The following is a 20,846-nucleotide window of genomic DNA, read 5'->3' as shown; positions in this document are numbered from 1 at the left end:
ATGCCAGTCTTAACAAGGCATTTTTAGTTGTATTTCACACCTATCTCTAGTCACAAAGAAGTTGGAAGTGAAGATGTAAATTTATTGTAAACAAGTATTTATAACTGTTAAACATCTAGAAGCAGAACAAGTGAATGCAAACATAGGTTCCTATGTTATCAAACTATAAAACTATACTAACCTAAAGAAACAGAAAAACACTTTGAAGAAAATATTACATGCACTTTAGTTCAAGATGAGTATTAACAGCAGAATATGTTGATACATTTTTTTTCTTCTATGTTTAAAGGGCCTTAAATATAACATTAGTTCTTAGTGGTAATTATCATTCTGTGTGGGTGAACATCAAAATAATCTGTTTGTAAACCTTGGATAAATAGTCATTTCACAGTGCTAAAAATAACGTATTTATTTGGGATTGTTTATTAGCAGGCATTTTATATGGCTCAAAAGAGTTAAGTGTTGTGTTATGACAGATTATAAACGTATTTTGGAAAGTATGTTAGTCTCTCTGCAGGAAAAAGCAAAATTTTGATTATTATTCAGTCAGATTTTCACCACTGATAGTCAGGAAGGAGTATAGGTAATGTGAGACAGGTTTTACCTCAGAAACTCATTCTTTTATGTCCTCTTCCTGCATTAAATTTTGTTTTAATAGGTCAAGTGTTTTGGATCAATCGTTTTATGATACCAAATTGTAAACATAATGATTTTCTTGGATGGGAAAGAGATGTTTGGAAATGAAATTTGTCTGAAGGGTGATGGACAGATAAGAAATAACATCATTAACAAATATTTATTGAGTACCTAGGACACACAGGGCTGTGTGCCAGAGAGACGTACAGATGTGCTTTTCTGGAATGAAGCCTGAAAAGGCCTGGGTAACACAGGTAAACTTGGACTCAAGCTTGGCTTATGTCCTCATTACTTTCCCTTTCATTTCTTCCTCCTGTCCAGTTTCCTGTACTGTTTTTATTTTTTCATGTGACCCTCACTCCTCTTATTCCCTTTTCAGCTTCGTTGTTCTCTTACAAGATTTAAACATAATTTAAAATGCATATGATATCTAAGCATCTGACGTTTATGTGGTGACATAGATCATTCTACCTTCTAATGTTTCGTATCTTCAATATTCTACTCATGTGAAGTCCCTACAGAATTTTGGACTTTGGAAATTGTCCATTTTTTCTAAGAAAGTAGATCAAACTTGTTAATTTTTTTCTTTCCTTCACTTTTCCATAAACGTTCAAGGCAGATCACAGTAAACATGTTGCCGAAATATCTTGCCAGTACAGTGAAGTTCTGTCTCCATTCTGGACAACCTGTCTATTCTTGGCTGACATCAAGTGCTGCCCTTGAACAGGCAGAGGCTCCATTGTCTTTTCACAGTAGATTATGCAGGTCTTTATTTTATGTTGAACTTCCTTTCCATTTCCTTTCTGCTCGATTCTCTCTCTAAGGCTTTTCCATTTTAATTAGACTAGTCAATTACACAAGGGAATATCTCACATATTTAAAGCCAGTAGAGTTTTCCATCCATTTTTACAAATGTAGCCTTTTAACTCAGTTAAGAGCTTTTCAAAATCCTGTCTTCTTAAAAGCATGGGTAAGGAATGTATTAATGCTTGAGAATCTCCATTCATTCCCATTATGTCTCTGGCAAGTTATTTCTTAGTATCATAGTTAGTTATCTTCACTGCCCTCCATGGTTTCCTTTTCCATTTCCCTATTTACAATCTCTATTTTCTCTTTTGTTTAGAAGGCAGAATCCCTGAATGATTCAAAGTGCATTCCAAACAATAATTGGAAATTGTGCTTGCTGCAAAAATTCATTAGTTTTAGTTCTTAAGCCATAAGTCTAAAATCAAAAGAATTTAAAATATTCAGTTCAGGCTGGTAAAGAAGTCAATGGCAGAAGAATTGTGACAATACCAAGTCATAAGGAGTACTGTGTACTCCTTAGTACTCAGGAGTACTGTGCAGTCAGCTTTTTCATAAACCTAGCTAATGACCAGCTTACTATTACCTGGAATCATATATTAACAGAGAATCTGATGTGAAAAACCTCCAAGTCACCCAGAGGATTCCCTGACATGTCTGGGTTGCCTCTACCATTCAAAACAATGCTGTACAACTCTTTCAAGTGTCAGCACAGTGTGGTACTGAGTACAGCCAAGGAGCGGTCAATATTGACTCCAGTTTCCTCACCATAGTTGTCCTTTGTGTCTTAATAATGTGGTGTTCATCAGTAGGGTAATTCATAAAATTGTCCCAGAGACAATGTCTAATTTGGGGTCCTTCCCTTTGTCATGCATGACTACATACACTTTAAAAAAAAGGATATTTCCGTGTTCTCCTGACATTAATATTGAGTTTGACTAAAGATGAGTCCTTGCCAAAAATAACAACTGTGAGCAATCTAGGCTATGAGCAGTGGGAATGCACATTGCTTCGGCTCACTGCTCAGTGCTCTTTGAGATGTTATCCAGCATGGAGGTTTCTCTGAAGGAAGAGAGATTGAGGCCAAAATGAAAAATACTAGCAATTTATTTCTCTAAAACCAGAAAACAAAAACGCTCTTAAGGGTTCCCTAGGAAATATGTCAGCTATTTTGGCTTAGCTTTACTACTTATACTAATGTTTCTTCTCCTGTTTCTTAAATAGAAGGATCCTTCTTCTATTTTCTTTTATATTTACACACAGCACCTCAACAGTAAATAAACATGGTATTAAATTTTGCATGCTAACCTACTGCCAATAAATTCATTTATATATAACTAACCTTTGTAGGAAGAATGGAAATTTACAAAGTTGAGAACTGTATATTCTCCCTGGAAGTAGTCAGTCAATGATGAAGTGAGTAAAAAGGATGTTAGGAATATTAGAAATTATATCTTATATTCCTAGGTATGCCCCTACATTTTTTTCTGGTTGAAATTTTGGCAGGCTCATTTTTCTACTCCTACACTAAAATATTCTGTGATTAAATAGAGATTTGGGAAAGTAGAAGAGATAATGAAAAAAAAAAAGGATGGGAGGTTTCCAGAGGAAGTTTGCAAAAACCAGGTCATCTCATGCATTATGGGAACACTAACAATATTTTCACACATCAGTTATAAGGCCAGAAAACAAGCAACAAACAAATAAAAAGGGTGAAAGATCACAACAGAAATCAAAAAGAATTCTCTCTTGGTTATGTTTGTTTTCTCTCATAACTTACATAGTACACACTAAATTGTGTACTGATCGTGTAGTCAGTACAGTTTCTAAATCTTTATTTTCATCTCAGGAGACACGTACACACAAAAAGAACTTGGTTCACTATCCACACTATGCTCATGTGTAAGTATAAATATTTTTATTTAAGAGTTTATGAAGTTTTATTGTGGAATATAATTGATAATTTTTATTTCTATCAGTTGACTATGGTTGACTATGATTGGTTAAATAAGGTTGACTATGGATATGTCACCTTACTAGAGAAAAATTATTGTTTCATATAATGAACCTTGTTGTGAGCAATCATAAGTATCTTTTGCCACAACTACCATAGCAAAAGATCTGTGTTAAAATTGCCTAAAGTTTCTTTTACTATATTTTAACAGTAATGACATGCTTTCATCTCTCCAGTGAAACTGCCAGTATGGGGAGAGACCTGCCTGGTATTATGGTCTTGACTTGAGTATGTCAAAAGGCAACAAAGGCAGCTGGATACACTGTAATTCCAAGACAGAAGACAGTCCACATATGCAGCTGACCTCCCCCAGTCAGTCTAGTGCTTACCTAACCAACAAATCAGCAGCACTCCTTTGCTTTGTTACTATGGAACAGAGTCTGCAATTTTCAGTCATTAGAAACCTCACTTTTCTCCTCCCTGAACTTCACCCTCCAGTGCTGGACCCTGTGCTCAATTAATCAGATTTTCTACTTGGCAGTAGAACTTTGTCACTCAACACTCAATCTCTGGTCTTATTGTCTTTACTTTTCCTTGAGGGGCAGAATAATATCTGCCAAAAAAATCTATGAAAAGGGCACTAAACCTCAAGGCCATGGTAAAGGCTGAAGAGACTGTGAGAAATTTGCAGCTTCTAAAAGATAAATACAAAATGCCATTACTGCTCTAGAATAATTCCCACTTTCTAATTCATCACAGTATCTTGCAATAGAGTATTAAATTATTAAGAAGAAATTTAATTGTGTTGAGAATTTATGAGGAACACCAAGACTACCCATGTATATTCTTCTATATGCCATGTGCAACCAATTTTAACCCCCATGATGATTTTCTCTGCAAGCAGTTCTCTTTTCAAAGTTAAATAATCTACACAGACAAACTGAAAATTATCATTATGACTACACAGTGGACTGAGTCCTCCAGAGTCAGTATTTTAATTTTTCTTCCCTTCTCCTTAGGAGACAAAAAATAAAAGATGAGAGGGATTTGTGCTAATAGTGACTAGCAGTTACTGAGCAACATAATAGGGGCTAGGTGCTGTCCTGAGCACTTTATATAGTTATCTTGTTTAATCATCAGAACACTGGCGTAATATAATTAAGTTTTGGTTCTCATATAGGTCATTATATGAAGCCCATAATGCAAATGTAATTTTTTTTGTAATCGGCTATTTTCCCAAATATTTTATCTTAAACAAGAGCATGATACAAATACAATTTATGAAATGCCACATTTTATATTGACAATGAGAATGACCACGATGGTGGCATTTGCAAAGCTTTTTCATAAATTTATTTGTTTATAATTTATTTCTCAAATACTTATTAATTATCTGCACAAGCCAAGCTCCATGCATAGACCTGTGAACAAGACAAACATGGTCTCTTATCCTCCTAAAGCTTTTCTGGCCATAAAGAGAATACAGAAATGGCTATAATTATGTGTGCTATGAGAGGAACATATGAGATGTGGAAATATATGTGGGGTGGGGGAACTAACTCATTTTGAGGGTCAGAGAAGGTTCTTATCAGGAAGAGGCATTTAAACAGAAAACTAAAAGACAGAAGTGACTGGCTGAAGCCCTGTTTTGCAAGGACAAAAGGGCAATAGTTGAGATAGGAATTGGAAACAAAGACAGGAACCAGAATGTGTAAGTCTTCTCAAACTATTACTTAAAAGACTGAGATTTATCCTAAGGAAATGCAGAAATGAAAACAACCTTAATATGGTAAAAAATAATTAATCATCATTAATTAATCAGCAGAGTTTTCACAATGTTGACCTAGGTACCCAGAGGAGAAATATTGATTCAACCCACATTCCAAAGCTCAGCACTGACCATAATCTCTGGCTATGACCACTCTCCTGATTAGATCTTCCTCTTCTAACCACAATTGCAGAGTGTAGAGGCTCAGAAAATTGAATCACAACTTTTCATTTTAGATTTCCCATTTTTAATGTTTCTTTAGAGAGTTATGCTTTCTCCAGTTTGAATACCTCAATCATCAGGTTTTCCCAAGTGAAAATCTTATAGCAGGCAATTTCTCTTCCTACACCACTCATCAGTCCTTTATTTGGTCATGTTCTTGTTCAGGGGTCAGAAAACTTTGTAAAGGACCAGAGAGTAAATGTTTTGGGCATTGTCATCCATATGATCTCAATTCTGACACCGTAGCAGAAGCAGCCATAGACAGTGGGCAGATAAATAGATACAGCTTTGTGACAATAAAACTTTATTTGTGAAAACAGGCTGCCAAATTTGGGCAGCAGTTTGCAAACCCCTACTCTTGACTAATTTATCAGTCCCCAGGCTATGTAGGTTCTCTCAATATGTTTCTCTTCAGAGCACCCTTACAGGCAGTATACCCTACCATATTTCAGACTTCATTGTTCCTATACAATTTACCCCTATAGGAGTCATCTTCCCAGTGTTGTAAATAGTGGATTAATATTTGAGAACAGGACGGTTATTATTGGGTTGACTATGCTTTTGCATTATTATGCATGGCAAAGCCCCAAATTTCTATCCAATCACGATTTTGTGGCAGACTCCCTATCTAGTGTCTAATTGTCTTTGGTTCCGGCTTCTGCTTTCCATCCCAGAGACAATCTTTAACTCTAGTTCCCATGGTTCCTCAATCTTCTTCAATTTATTCAATTACCTATGGTTGGTTGAATAAAGTATTGCCTTTAGCTGTTCTTTCTGAAAAAGATAATATAGGTATTTTATGTACGTAAATTTTGGTATTTTACCTTAAGTTGGCAAGTATTTTCCCGGAGAATTTTGAAACTACTATTTTTTGTTTATTTTTTCTAGGTCTGCCTATAGTATGAAGTCTTAATCTGATTGCATTTGGGTTAAGCCCCGGCCTCTCCAGGAACTGTAACAAACTTCACTGCACCCCAGAAGGCAATTCCTAATGCTTCAGCTCCAGACCATTGGTACCCCAGAAAATTCCTCTCCCATACAGTGGACTATATCCACACCCTCTCTGATGAAGCTTGAAAGTCAGCCTCCGGGATGAGATTGAGAGGCTGAGGCCCTTCCAAATTTGTTGCTTCCTTGAATACTCTCCTTTATCTTAAAAGTAGTAGAGTCTCCCTTTATCCTTAAAAGTAGTAGAGTCTCCCTATGTTTGCTATTCCTATGATCTTTGGAGTCCTCTTTTACATGTTTTTGTAGTTAAACCTCCTTTAGCTAGTTAATACAATTTTATATCAGGGGTCAGCAGACTACGGCCCATAGGCCAAATCCTGACTGCTACCTGTTGGGTAAATAAAATTTTACTGGAACACAGCCATTCTCATTCATTTGTACATTGTCCATAGCTGCTTTTACTCCACAAGGGCAGAGTTGAATTGAGCAGTAGTAGTTGAAATTGAGTAGTTGAAAAACAACACAGAACTTATGGCTTGCAAAGTCTAAAATATATACTCTATAACCTCTTGCAGAAAATGTTTGCCTATCCATTCTTTATACTAAACTTTCCCTGTTCAAATTACTAGTGACTTCCATCTCTGGCATAGATTTGGCAACAATAGTCAACCTAAGAGAGAGAACTTCTGCCAATGGAAATAATCAATGAACAATCTAGGAATAGAAAAGAGTTTTATTAAGCCAAACTGAGGACTATAACCCAGGAGATACAGATTCAAGAAGTACTTGAATTTTGTTCCACTGGGCTACAAAATGGGGGAGGCTTATATAGGCAAAACCCACAAAATTACGTCAGTGGTTTGTAAAGAATTATAATTGGAGCTTGCAAGAAATAAGGGTGCTTGTTAAGTAAGGATTGGTTGAGGTCTGAAACGGTTGCATAGTTATAAGGGGAGATCTTGAGACCATAAGATTGCAACTGGTAGCTGCTAGCAGATATTCTTTTGAGAATGACTGGTCACGCCCTTTACTCTGATAAATTCAGAAAATTCAGATTCTCAGTGATGCAGAAAATTGTCTGAAACCACATCCACAATGACTACGCGGCTCCATTTTGGATACCTGAACCACAGTTATTATTCCCTTTTGATTTTTAAATGCATTTTTAATACAATAGTTATATAGCAGACGTGCAATGCATGCTTGACAGGCTGTGAGACAGTCTGCTCTAGTTAGAATAAAATTCACCCCAAATCACGTAGAAGACAGAATACCTCAATATGCGAAAATTTCTTCCATCACTTCAAAGATGAGATATTTTAGAATGGTTTGGTCATACCCTTGGGTTTGTCAATAGGAAATGGATACTAGTAATCCATAAAATACAGCAACATCACAATGAATCAAGCTATCTCTCTCCAGTGATACTGCTTAGACTGTGCCAGCTAAACAGAGTGAATGACTAATCTTGACAGAAAATTTTGTATGCTTGATAGTATACTTGTTACCATATACTGCAATAACTCATTTAACTCTTATGACAGCCTTTGAAGTGAGTAGATACTGTTTTCATTTTATATGAAAGGAAAGTGAGATGAATTATATAACCAAGTATAAGTGAAACAACACGTAAAACATTGACCAGCTTAAACTGGTTTTGCCTCTTTAACAAGGTTGTTGATTATTCACATTGAAATAGCACCAGCTTAAACTGGTTTTGCTTTCTTAAAACAGGTTGTTGATTAAGCAAACCTTTAGTTATTTTTTCAGAGACAGCACTGTGCATGTGCAAGATGGAAACCCAACTCTCCAGGATGACCCTGGAACCAAGAATCTTCAGTCTGCAGAACTTAAAAGAATAGAAATGTTGCCACCAGAGCCCTTTATGAAGTGAGAAGTCCTTCAATGAGGGTAATATGGCTTCCAGCAGCAGGAATAACTTATATGGACTAATTCATGACTAGCCAATCAGCTTCCAAGTTCTAACTCTGAATCTAGGAGACAGATTTGAGAGCCTTGCCTCCTACCTCCTTGCCTGTCCACCTCACAATATAGCTCTTTCTTTTCTCAAAAGCTGATGCCACAGTATTTGCTTCCATGAGTGTTAGGCAGTGAGCCCTTGCTTGGAACATAAACAAGTATATACCTATACTTAAAGCAAGTATAAGAGTAGGACTGAACTCATTGCTTTTTAACTCAACGAGTGAAGTGTTATCTACCACAAGAATTTTGCCTTCCATATTTCCTTTGATTATTTCCCCCCCATTGGCATAGCCTAATATGACCTGATAATAAAGACTGATATGTAAATTTATTTTCCAAAATGAGCACCTCCATATCTTATATAAAAATAAGGCAATTTAAAGGAAATTCATGAATTCTTCAGATCAGAATGTAATAGGTTCCTAAGTAAAATGTATTTACTGTCAACTCAGTTCTCTAATAAGCATTGAATAAGTTTCTTAGAATGCTCAATGTGAAACTGTGAAAAATAAATACTATAGTATATGGTCCATGCTGTAAGGCCGTTTACAATCTGATGATGCTACTTCTGGGGTGTTCTCCAACATCAACAACCAATTCTCGTCTGCCAGACACCAACTTTGTGTTCAACAACTTCACTCAATTCTGACTAACTACCTAGAGTTAGCACAGACCCCACAGTTTAAGGGTTCAGTATCACAGGATTGACCCCCACTTCAGACACCAATCACAAATCCTGGGCCACCCAAATTTCTGGCCAACTGACTGTAAGTCGATAGTCCCTAGGACCACCTCCTCAGATTCAATAATTTGCTATGGAACTCACAGGACTCAGAAAATCACATTTCTTACTTACAAGTCAAGAGTAGCCAGATGGAAGATATGAATAGGGCAAAGTATAGGAGGGGAAGTGGGAGCTTACATGTCCTCTCTGGGCACACTGCCATCCCAGTACCATGAGTCCATCACCCCAGAACTCATTAAACCTGCTTATTCAAGAGTTTTATAGAGCTTAATCTCCAGTCCCTCCCCCTCCATTAGACTATACAGGGGCCCCACCTAAAGTCACATCATTAGCATAAACTTAGTGTGGTCTGAAGGGGTGCATTATGAATAACAAAACTCCTGTCACTAGGAAAATTCCAAGGCCAGGGGCAAAGACCAAATATATTTTGTATTATAGCATACTACGTATGTGTATTATGTCTATATTCTGACTTAGAGGTCTTTTGACCGTTCCTTAATGTAGAGGTCATTTTTATGTTTTAAATATACCAGTAGGAAACCCAGTATCCTGGGCTAAATGTTTGATTGTGAGCATAATAATTTGGCACCTTAAAAAAAGCTAAAATTATGTTATTAAGTCAATTATAATACATTAAACAATAAATGTAAATGTTAATAATTTTAAAAGAGATGTTATTAATTTGTCTGACCTCACCTTCTAGATCTCAATGTTTTACATGACACAAATACAATTTATGAATTATTTAGTTAACTATGTTTTAAAAGTAATTTCAGTGGTATTTCCTACTAAACATAGTCTCACCTCCTATCTTCAGGGTATTGAATTTGTCCCACCTACGTGCTGCAGAAGATAACAACCTATTCACAAAAAGGCTAGGCTTCTTCAAGTATTTCTAATTAACAGGTAAGTATAAACCAGGAAAAAATGTCCCAAGGAAAATATGATTCAAATAAATATTTGAAAAATATATTCTCAAGGAATATATATATCTGACATATAGTAAGAGCCCATAATAAGTGGAATAGATGAGTACATTAAGTTTTACATTCATAAGGAAAAAAAAAACACAGCCATATTTTCACTAAAAGACATTTAATTTCCATTTTGGTACATTATATTTAGTTAGTAAGGGCTGTAATTATTAACTCAGACATTTTCTATGAAATAAAACATTCTAGAATGATATAGATTATTGAATGAAGAAGGAAAAAAATAGTAAAACATTCAACACAGGGATATGCTTATATGTTTCTGATAATTATAATAATCTAATTGACTTCTTCCCCCGCCCTCACAGGAGGGTGCCAATTAAAATAAACTACAATTTTGCTATTCAGTCTTTAGTATCAGGCAGATATTTGAGTTTGTGAACTGTTTTCTCAATGTGTTTTCCAATTAACTTCAATGGGAATGATTTACAGAAAATCCCTGGGGTTCTCTATGAAAGGAAAAGTCAGACAGGCTACTAGAGGGGAAGGAGCTTTTTATTTGTGCTCTAAAGCTCACCTGTGGGCTACTCTGGTGAAAAACTGGTGTCAGTGGAAACATTTAACTATTAAGGTTAACCCCACTCCCCATCCCCGCCCCAGAGTTTCTTTGTAGTGATTACCAAGGTCAAAGAGATGAACAATAACCAAGACAAAGGGAAATTGGGTACAATCCTATGGGGATCTATTCTGCTAAGAGGCTGAGAAAATGTATACAATTCCACACAAATTAAAAAGGATTTGGAGGGCTCAAATTAGAGAAATGTGTAAGACTTTCTGAGGAAGGACATTTAAAACGGACTATTCTATCAGATACGGGGCAAATCATTTGTCAAAATTAAATATCTGCTTAATTTCTTTTTTTTATTTTTTTTTTTTTTTTTTTTTTTTTTTTTTAAATTATTTATTTATTTATTTTTATTTATGGCTGTGTTGTGTCTTCGTTTCTGTGCGAGGGCTTTTTCCAGTCGTGGCAAGCGGGGTCCACTCTTCATCGCGGTGCGCGGGCCTCTCACTATCGCGGCCTCTCCTGTTGCGGAGCACAGGCTCCAGATGCGCAGGCTCAGTAATTGTGGCTCACGGGCCCAGCCGCTCCGCGGCATGTGGGATCTTCCCGGACCAGGGGTCGAACCCGTGTCCCCTGCATTGGCAGACAGATTCTCAACCACTGCGCCACCAGGGAAGCCCTTAATTTCTTAATATATTTTATTATATATACTCACAGTCGAGTTCAGTTGTGTGTTTCAGCCATCAGGATTAGCTAATAAGTAATTACAAATATTAACCCAAGAGGCCAACATTGACTATGAAGTAAAACAACAGAAAACATTCATTTATAGAAATTTTGATTATTGTGTAATATCAATGAGGTAAATTCATATATTCACATCAACTTGAGACGGAGATAATATTTTTGTGTTAGTTCACACCAAATACTAGATTATTGAAACCCTTAAGATAATTCTGAATATTAACCAATTAATGAATGTTTATTCACTCAAGAAATAGTATTAAGAATTATTGCGAGCCACACATTTACTGGACACTGGGGAGGCAGAAAACCCTTGCTTTCAATTTTGCATGTTATAAGAAATGATTAAAACATTGCAAAAAATAAAAATAACAGAAATTGATGATAAAAAGGAATAAGAAAATTTAATCTATAACATCAAATCTGGTTCTTGGAAATGTTCAATAAATTATACTGTTTTTTAAAAGTCTTAAAAAAACAGATATTTCCTTTGTTTATCCATCCTAGATAGAGTTAAAACATGGCAAATATGACAACTTATTTTTAGAGTCCAGCTTTAACTTCAGACAAAACTGAATTAGAAAAGTGAAAAAATAACTCTAAGAAAATCTAACCTGTGAATATAAATACAAATATTTCAAAGTAAAAAATATAACAAATAAATACAGCAGTCTTAAAGTAATTATACCTTTTGACCAACCAGAGTTCACCTCTGATATTAAGGAAAGGTAACATTAAAAAAAAATTTAACCGTAATTCAATGTATTAACCACACTGGGAATATATCAATTAAAAAACTCCTTCCCTAAGGCACTTCTACCAAAATCCATAATATTATCTCAGATCCAGTTAAAAGAAAGACTTTTAAGAATTGTTACCATTAACCAACTCTTAGCTAGTTAGAGGAAGACGACAACTCCTTAGTTTTGTAAAGGGAATCATCCAAAAACTTCATCACACTAATAATGAAACTTCTGAAGCACTCTCATTAAGTTGAGAACAAGAGAAGGGTGCCCTCTTTCACAGTCTCTATTCAGCATTGTCTTGTAGGATCTTGTCATAAAATAAAGAAATAAAATGTTACACCTATTTGTAATAAATCATCCACACATGTATTTTTCAAAAAAAAGGTATATTTTTTATTCCAAGAGCTGGCATAATCAGTTGTGATATAAAGAATTTATAAGAAAGTTCTATAAGGTATCTAGGACCAGAACACAACAATTTTCACATAAATGCCAGCTATGGTCAATAGTTGTGGGAAGAATGGGGTCTATTCATAAAGACAAATGATGATTTTTAGCTTTTCATTCTATGTTTGTACTATATTAGCCTTAAAATACACACAATACATACATATACATATATATATATATAGGTGTATATGTATATATCACTCATGTAAGAAATCAGTCTGGCTGCCGTGTGGAAAACAAAAAAGAAGGAGAGAAAATGAAGACAAAGAGATTATTAGATGGTTCTTTTAGAAGCCCATGGATTGGACTAAAGTGAAGACATGACAAGAGAGACAAGTAGATATGTTTTACTGTCAAATTAGAACTGACATTTTTTATATGGATGATAAGCACAAATGAATTATTAAAGATAACTGGTGGGGCTTCCCTGGTGGTGCAGTGGTTGGGAGTCCGCCTGCCAGTGCAGGGGACACGGGTTCGAGCCCTGGTCTGGGACGATCCCACATGCCGCGGAGCAACTGGGCCCGTGAGCCACAATTACTGAGCCTGCGCTTCTGGAGTCTGTGCTCCACAACAAGAGAGGCCGCGATAGTGAGAGGCCCGCGCACCGCGATGAAGAGTGGCCCCCGCTCGCAGCAACTGGAGAAAGCCCTCGCACAGAAACGAAGACCCAACACAGCCAAAAATAAATAAATAAATAAATAAATAAATTTAAATTTAAAGTGGAAAGCAGTGGGTGAATTTTAGTATTCTTTCAGATTTAAAGAAAAGTTATTGTTATTGAATAGAGAACGATTTTGTTATAAGCGTGGCTAATGCGGTACTCTCTAAATAGAAGTAAGTCTCATAAAAATTATATTTATTAGCTGTCAGCTTTTAAAGAATAAAAGTTCTTTGGAGGCAGGAATTTCACTCCTTTTTATAATGCTCTCAGTTTTCCTTAGTAATTTTTTTCTCAGAATTTGAAACCAAATTATTTAAGGAGGATTCCATTATATATAGATAGATAGATAAATAGATAGATATAACCATGAATATTGTCCTGGAAGACAGAGACATGGAAGAAACATGGATTATAGTCCTATTTTTACTGTTATTTAGTCACATGTCCTTCCCAAAATCAGTATGTCTGGAAGGCAGTTTTCTCACTTCTAAAGGCTTTGAATAGCTGGCTTCTAAAATTCCTTTCATATCTAAAAGCCTCTAATTATTTATTCAAGAAATTGCTTGCTAAGTACATGAATTTTACCAACTTTAAAAAAATGACTTAGACATCAAAATTATTATAGTCTTTGTTATAATCAATATCCTACTTTGTGTATATTATCAATCACGCTATTCTTTCTGAATTATTTACATTTTTTCTATCTTGGTTATTAAAATCTACTCAACTTTTAAAAGATTTTTTGGATCACTTACATGAGTATATGAGTGTTTCCACCCATGATTTGTTAGTATAAATTCTAGATAAGAGCAGAATCTATTATAATATATATAGGGAATCCCATTTCCCGTGTAGTTTTCTTAATGAAAAATTTTTGTACATGTTAAGAAATTAAATATGCTGTACAAAATGGAGCATAGTTTACTTATATTAAATACCAAAGTACAAAATATGAGATATCATTATCTGTAATAATTAGAGTGGTTATTATTTTCTCAATTAAATTGTATTTCTTAAATCTATAGTGTAATGAACATGTAGGTGTATAATTCTTTGACTGCTTTATAGAATATACTCGTATGTCCAAGAGAATTATGTATGCTACAATAGTACATCCTACTTTATGGGCACTTTTTGCCAAAAGACAAAGTTTATGAAACAAAAATCTGGAACAACTTCTTAAAATTTTGTTTTGAATGAGATAATATATAATTAGATGAAAGATAACTGGAAGTCAAATAATGTGGAGTGGTTAGGAATCAGAAACTTCCACTTTTTAACTTTCTCCTCTGTTAAGGATTTCTTGGTTATTTAATCTGTGAAACTGGGCCATGGTTATTTCATCTATAAAATTGGAATACTAATATTTATTTTGATTACTTCACAATGTCATTTTGAAGAATATATGAGCTAATACATTGAAAGGCATTATGGAAAAACTTAAAATGTTATGCAAATTGAAATCAAATGCTTAACTTATTGGCATATCACAAACAATTCAGATGAACTCTAGTAGATTTGGGTGATACATATTTATTTTAAATCTACTTAAATTATTTTGTTCCTTATTATCGTTAATGGATTAAAAAACATGAAATATTAGTTTCTTACTGAGTTGTTTGAATTTACAGCAATTTGCATTTGTATAACAAGTCATTCCAAAATTTATATCATTATATATATATATATAAATAAAGTTCTGAATATTAACTGAAACACTAGGTAAAATGTATACCAGAAAGTCTGTCACAATTTATTTCTGCATATACTTTATGCTAAAAAATGATCTACATGCTAAATGTCAGAGTAATTATTTCCAAAGACTTCAGTTTTCTTGTAAAAACATCCTTCTGAGCTTGTGTATGTAAGTTCCAAAAGGGACAAAACATCATCTCTAATACTTAAGATCTCAGATAAATATTTTATATTACTATTTTTCATTGTTATTAGGGCCCATCCCTACCTCCATGCTTACAGTTGAGATAAGCTGGCTTATTATATATTTTTATCTTTGTCAACTGTGGTCTGTTTTTTATTTGTTTTTCCACAAAAACTCATTATTAGATAGGAGCAAGATGTTTCTGTAGTATTTTTCACAATTTTAATATGACATAGATAAAGGGCTCTTTTCATGGTTGTAATATTAGGGTATATGCCTCATTTACCCCATTTTTCACAGCACTATACTTAAAAAATATTTTAAATACTTTATCTTCTCATAATAAATCAGCTTTTTATATTTTTACTATAAAAATTTAAATATAAAACTGTATACAAAGTAAGATGGCACTCATGTACCTATGCTGAAAATAAACAAATGCTTACAATTTGCCATATTTGCTGCAGCTATTAAAAAAAAAGATATTCAACATTAGAGATTCTGACAAAGACCCACACCATTCCTTCACACCCATTAGTTCCCAGAAATTAGTAATATCCTAGCATTTATATACTTTATAACTACGTGTGTTTTTGAACTTTTAACTCATTTGGTAACATTCTTAATTAAATATTCATATGATGTATTTTTAAACACATGCAAATGATACTACACAGTATACTTACTACTTAACAATTTCACATAATAACAGGGTTCTGAGTTATATACATGTTTAAATATCTAGAATAAGTTTATTTCAACTTTCCCTTATTATTCTTTCTTATATGAAATTTTATGTACTCCTATTGCAGAGTGGGTGGTATCCATGTTTTCACTATTTCAAATAGTGATTCAGTTTTCATGCTGTGTGGTTTTTTGTGCATATATGTCTATAGCATACATCTAAAAGTAGCATTACTGGGGGTAAATAAACATTCTTAAGGTTTAATAGACATTATCAAATGATTCTCCCAAGTGGTTCTAAGAATAAACATGTCCTCAACAATATCTAACAAATCATTTTTTTTTAACAAGCACTACAGCACTTGGTAGTTTTAGACATTTACATTTTTGCCAATCTGAAGAGTATGAAAACACACCTCATTGCTATTTTAATCTACATTTCTTTGACTAGAGAAGTGAATATTCTCTCCTGAGTTTACTGCTGATCCAGCTTTCCTCCTTTGAGAATTTTCAAGTTCTATGAGGAAACTTGTTGGATTTTTACTGGACTTGCTTTCAATTTAGAATTTTATTTGAACAGAATGTCCATCTTTATGATATTGAGACTTCCTATACATGGGCCATGCTATCTCTCCATTTATGGAGGCCTTCTTTTATATATTTCAATAAACTTTTATCATTTTCTCTATAAAGTTCTTATATACCTTTTTAAAAAAGTGTATTTTTAGTTTTCTATTTATAGTTTCATTGCTCAATCAAATAGTATATTTTTAATTATAGTTTAATGTTTGTTGCAGGTATAGGAATATAATTGCTTTCATTCTTTATCTAGCAGTTTTGTTGAACTATTATTAGATTTTCTTCCATGAGGGATAATTCTCTATTTTTCTGATTTTGGTGGGGAGGAATTTTTCCTAAAATCTCCTTGCTTTTTATGTCATCATTTATTTTTATAAAGGAGTTAATGACAGCTATTGGAATACAGTTTTCCATTGACTGGACTCTACCAAAAGACCTAAGAACAGCTGCACCTCTCTCTCCATCTTTTCTCCATCTCAGACTCTCTCTCCATCCCAGATTACTGAAAGTAGGGAGCCTGGGCCAGTGTGTCTATTCAAGAGAGTCAAAATTTTCCTTATGCAAGATCTAGACAGAGAGTGGGTGATAAGATAGGAGTAAAAGCAGATTCCTTTTCTTTTTCTTTTTTTTTAAATAAATTTATTTATCTATTTATTTCTATTTATTTATTTTTGGCTGTGTTGGGTCTTTGTTGCTGCACATGGGCTTTCTCTAGTTGCAGTCAGCAGGGGCTACTCTTCATTGCGGTGTGTAGGCCTCTCATTGCGGTGGCTTCTCTTGTTGTGGAGCACGGGCTCTAGGCGTGCAGGCTTTAGTAGTTGTGGCACGTGGGATCAGTAGTTGTGGTTCGTGGGCTCCAGAGCACAGGCTCTCACTTTTAGTCATTAAAAACTTATCAGTAACAAAACAGGCATCTTTGACTTCTGTCAATCTCTTTGACTCTCCCAATTGATTCAAAAGTTGTACCTTCACAAACATGAAGAACACTAGAAATTAGTTAGAAAACTTTCCTGGAATTTTCTATTTAGAAATATCCCACCACCTGTCACTAATGAGCATTTTGTTTCTCCTTTTTGATCACTGTACATTTTGTTTTTTCTTGACTAAGACTTCCAGGTAAATGTTGAAGAAAAACAGTTAAAAGGATTTTCTACATCTTTTTCCTGACTTAAAAATGAATCTTAATGTTTTTCATTAAGTATGAGGTTACTACTATTTTTGGTAGCTAAACTTCACCTGTTTAAAAAAGTTCTTGTCATTTCTTGGTTTTCTAGGAAGTAATCAATTTTGAATACTGCTGAACTTTATCAAATCATTTGTGTTCATTTGTTGACATTGTCAAAAGGAAATTCTAGTTTAAATTTTTCATATGGGGAGTTACGTTAAGGGATACTCCAATGTTAAAGCAGCTTTGTATTCCTGGAATAAAGCCAATGTCACCAGGATGTATTTTAAAATAATGGTTAGATTCAGTATATCAAATTTTTATTTAGAATTTTTGTATCTATATTTATAATCAGGATTATCCTATGGTATCTCTTTGTACTGATTTAATTTATAATGATTTTTAGTTTATTGAATTTTTCTTTCTACTTGGATCCTTAAATTATCTAGAACAACATCCATTTTATTTGTGTATCTAATTGTGTTATTTATGTCAAATTTATTAGCATAATGTTATTCACAAGACAAATTGTTATTATATCTGTAGTCAATGTTGTATTATTCATCTAATGTTTCTTTCTTCTCTGTCTTCCTCCTCTTTCTTGATCAGTCTTGCTAGAAATGTATAGATTTAATTAGTCTTTTCATAAGCGTACTTTTTGTTTTGTTGGCCTTCTCTATTTTTCATGTATTTTTTATTTTTAAATGTTCTGCTCTTATACTTTCATTTCCTTTTTCTACATTAATGCATAATTCCACTTGTAACCTCTTGGTTTATGAAGGTAACTACTAATTATTGTCTTCTTAACATAGCACTATCTCTCCATAAATACTCCTTTATTTACCTAGTATGAGTTTAGAAATGTACTGCTTTGTGGGTGTTGACATTTCAAGTCTTTCATGGACTACTTCTGATTCACAAACAATGCAAAAATATATTTCTAAATGTCAAGTTTATGCAGGGATTTTTAAATTTTTATCTGATTGTATTTTTATTCATGGATATCAAAGAATGAGGTCTGAAACCAATAATACTGAATCTCTGATCATTATTAAGGTTTATATTTGCTTCATGATATAGAAATGGTTATTTTCTCTAAATATTCCAAAATATTTTAAAGCATATGCATTCTCTAATTAGCAGATCTGTGTATATATATCATTTTATATCTGTTCTATTAGGTCCTTGATGTTTGTTCTTCATTATTTTTCAATAACAGAAGCTGGTGTGTTAATGCTTTATACTATGATTACATATCTATTTATTTCTATTTGAAATTCTGTTATATATGTATTTTGTAGGGATACACAAGCTCAGCATTTTTATAGCTTACTGGTTATTTATTTATTTTATTCCTCTGACAACTTTAATTTGTTTGCATATAACTTCCATTATTGATGTCTGTGGATTTACTTCTATCAACATACTTTGTGCTATGTATTGTTACTATTTTCTTCTTTTCATCATTTGGATTAATCCAGTTTTATTTCCAGTTTTATTTATTCTCCTCCTACTCTACTGTTTTGATAATCATGCATTCAATTTCTTTTGGTGTTTATTTACATTAATTGTTCAACATGCATAATAACAACATCTAAACTTGATTAAAATTTTTATCTTTGCTCTGACTACATGGAATTCAGTATGCTTCAATCACCAATAACCATTTCCATCATCCATATTCTGTATAATGTGGATCATTATTATGAAATTAAAACTCATTTAGAAATAGCCTCTATTTGCCAATTTCTTTGTACAGCTTTATATACGGCATTGCACTAATTTATTTTCTACAATGAATATACGTGTCTAAGTAAAAACAATGAAACTGTTTCCATTGATGAAAAAGGTGGCAGTTTTAAAATATTCCCCCAAATTCTTCGATACTCCTTTTGTCCAGCTTAGTGGTCTACGTTCTTTTCCCTCAAATCTGAGCTCTGTGACGACTGCCCGATAGAATCCAGCAGAAATGGGGCTGTGTCAATTTCTAAGCCCAGGACTTAAAAAAAAATAAAGATAAAACAAAAAACAATAAAACCCCAAAAAACTGCAGCCTGTTTCTTGGAACACTTGCTCATGGAACCCAGCTATCATTCTGTGAGGAAGTTCAAGTAAACTTACAGAGGGGCCCAGAAGAACTAAGGAAAAGAACTAAGGTCCCTCTCCTTCAGCTCCTGTGAAGCTTCCCACAAACAGTCAAAAGCAATTTGTGAGCCACGTGAGTGAGTCATCCTAGAAAAGGATCCACTAGCCCCCAGTCAAGCGATCTCAGCTGACACTGTTTAGAGCTGACAAGAGCCTTCTTCTGTGAGTCCTACAGCTATGACAGCCAAATAAATGACTGGTTTTGCTCTAAGGCAAAAACAACAACAACAAATACTGTTAAGGGAATTAAAAGACAACCTATAGACTGGGAAAAAACAATTTGAAAATCACATATCCAACAAAGGACTTGTATTCAGAATATATAAAGAACACTCAAAACCATACAAAAACTAGTAACTATATTTTTTTAACAGAAAAAGGTAACAGACACTTCAGTAAGCGAGATATATGGAAGGCAAATAGGCTCATGAAAAGATGTTCAACTTGTTTGGTCATCAGGGGAATGCAAATTAGGCACAATGAGATACCACTATACAACTGCTAGAATATCTAAAATAAAACATAATTAATTAATACATATGACAATTCCAAGTGCTGATGAGGAAGCAAAACAATTACTGTAGAAACTTTGATTTTGTTATCTTCTTCTTAAGAGTATTGATTTTGATTTTTATATAGGCAGTTAACTTATTGTACTCAAACTGTGTAACTTTGCCTCCCTATAATAGGCAGCAGCTCAAATTTTAGTATATTTCTCTTAGCCTTAGCTGAGTTGATTAGAGTCTTACCTATACCAAATGGTATAGGGGTCCTCCAGAGACTGGGGGAGAATTCAGACACAGAATTTGTGGCTCTACCTTTCTGACTCTCTCCTTCCTGGAATTTTTCTCCACAGATTTTCTATTGAGTTTTTCATCACCTCAAATGGTGCAGACTGGCATTCACCTTTGTTTAATAGCCAAATAAAAATTTAAAAATCATATTATAGCAATGCCTTCTTCAAAGTATTGACTTCCATCCATTATCTTCCAGCTTTTATTCATTCTTCAGATAATTTTTTTTTCTTTTTATATTTTGTCCTGCATTTATACTTGTTAACTGTGGGAGATTTGGTTTGCTAGGCACTATCTCAGCAATACTAGAAGTAAAACATCGGGGCTGCTTTTTTCCATAGCTCAGCCTTTCTCTCTTGAGTCAGATAATCTCATTGCTTTTTATGCCAAGTGTCTAAGTAACATAACATTTCCATCTAAAAGAACTGCATCTTTTTCA

The sequence above is a fragment of the Balaenoptera musculus genome, chromosome 13 (assembly GCF_009873245.2).
Source record: "Balaenoptera musculus isolate JJ_BM4_2016_0621 chromosome 13, mBalMus1.pri.v3, whole genome shotgun sequence".
Taxonomy (NCBI): Eukaryota; Metazoa; Chordata; class Mammalia; order Artiodactyla; family Balaenopteridae; genus Balaenoptera; species Balaenoptera musculus.
Note: the sequence above shows the minus strand (reverse complement) of the source record.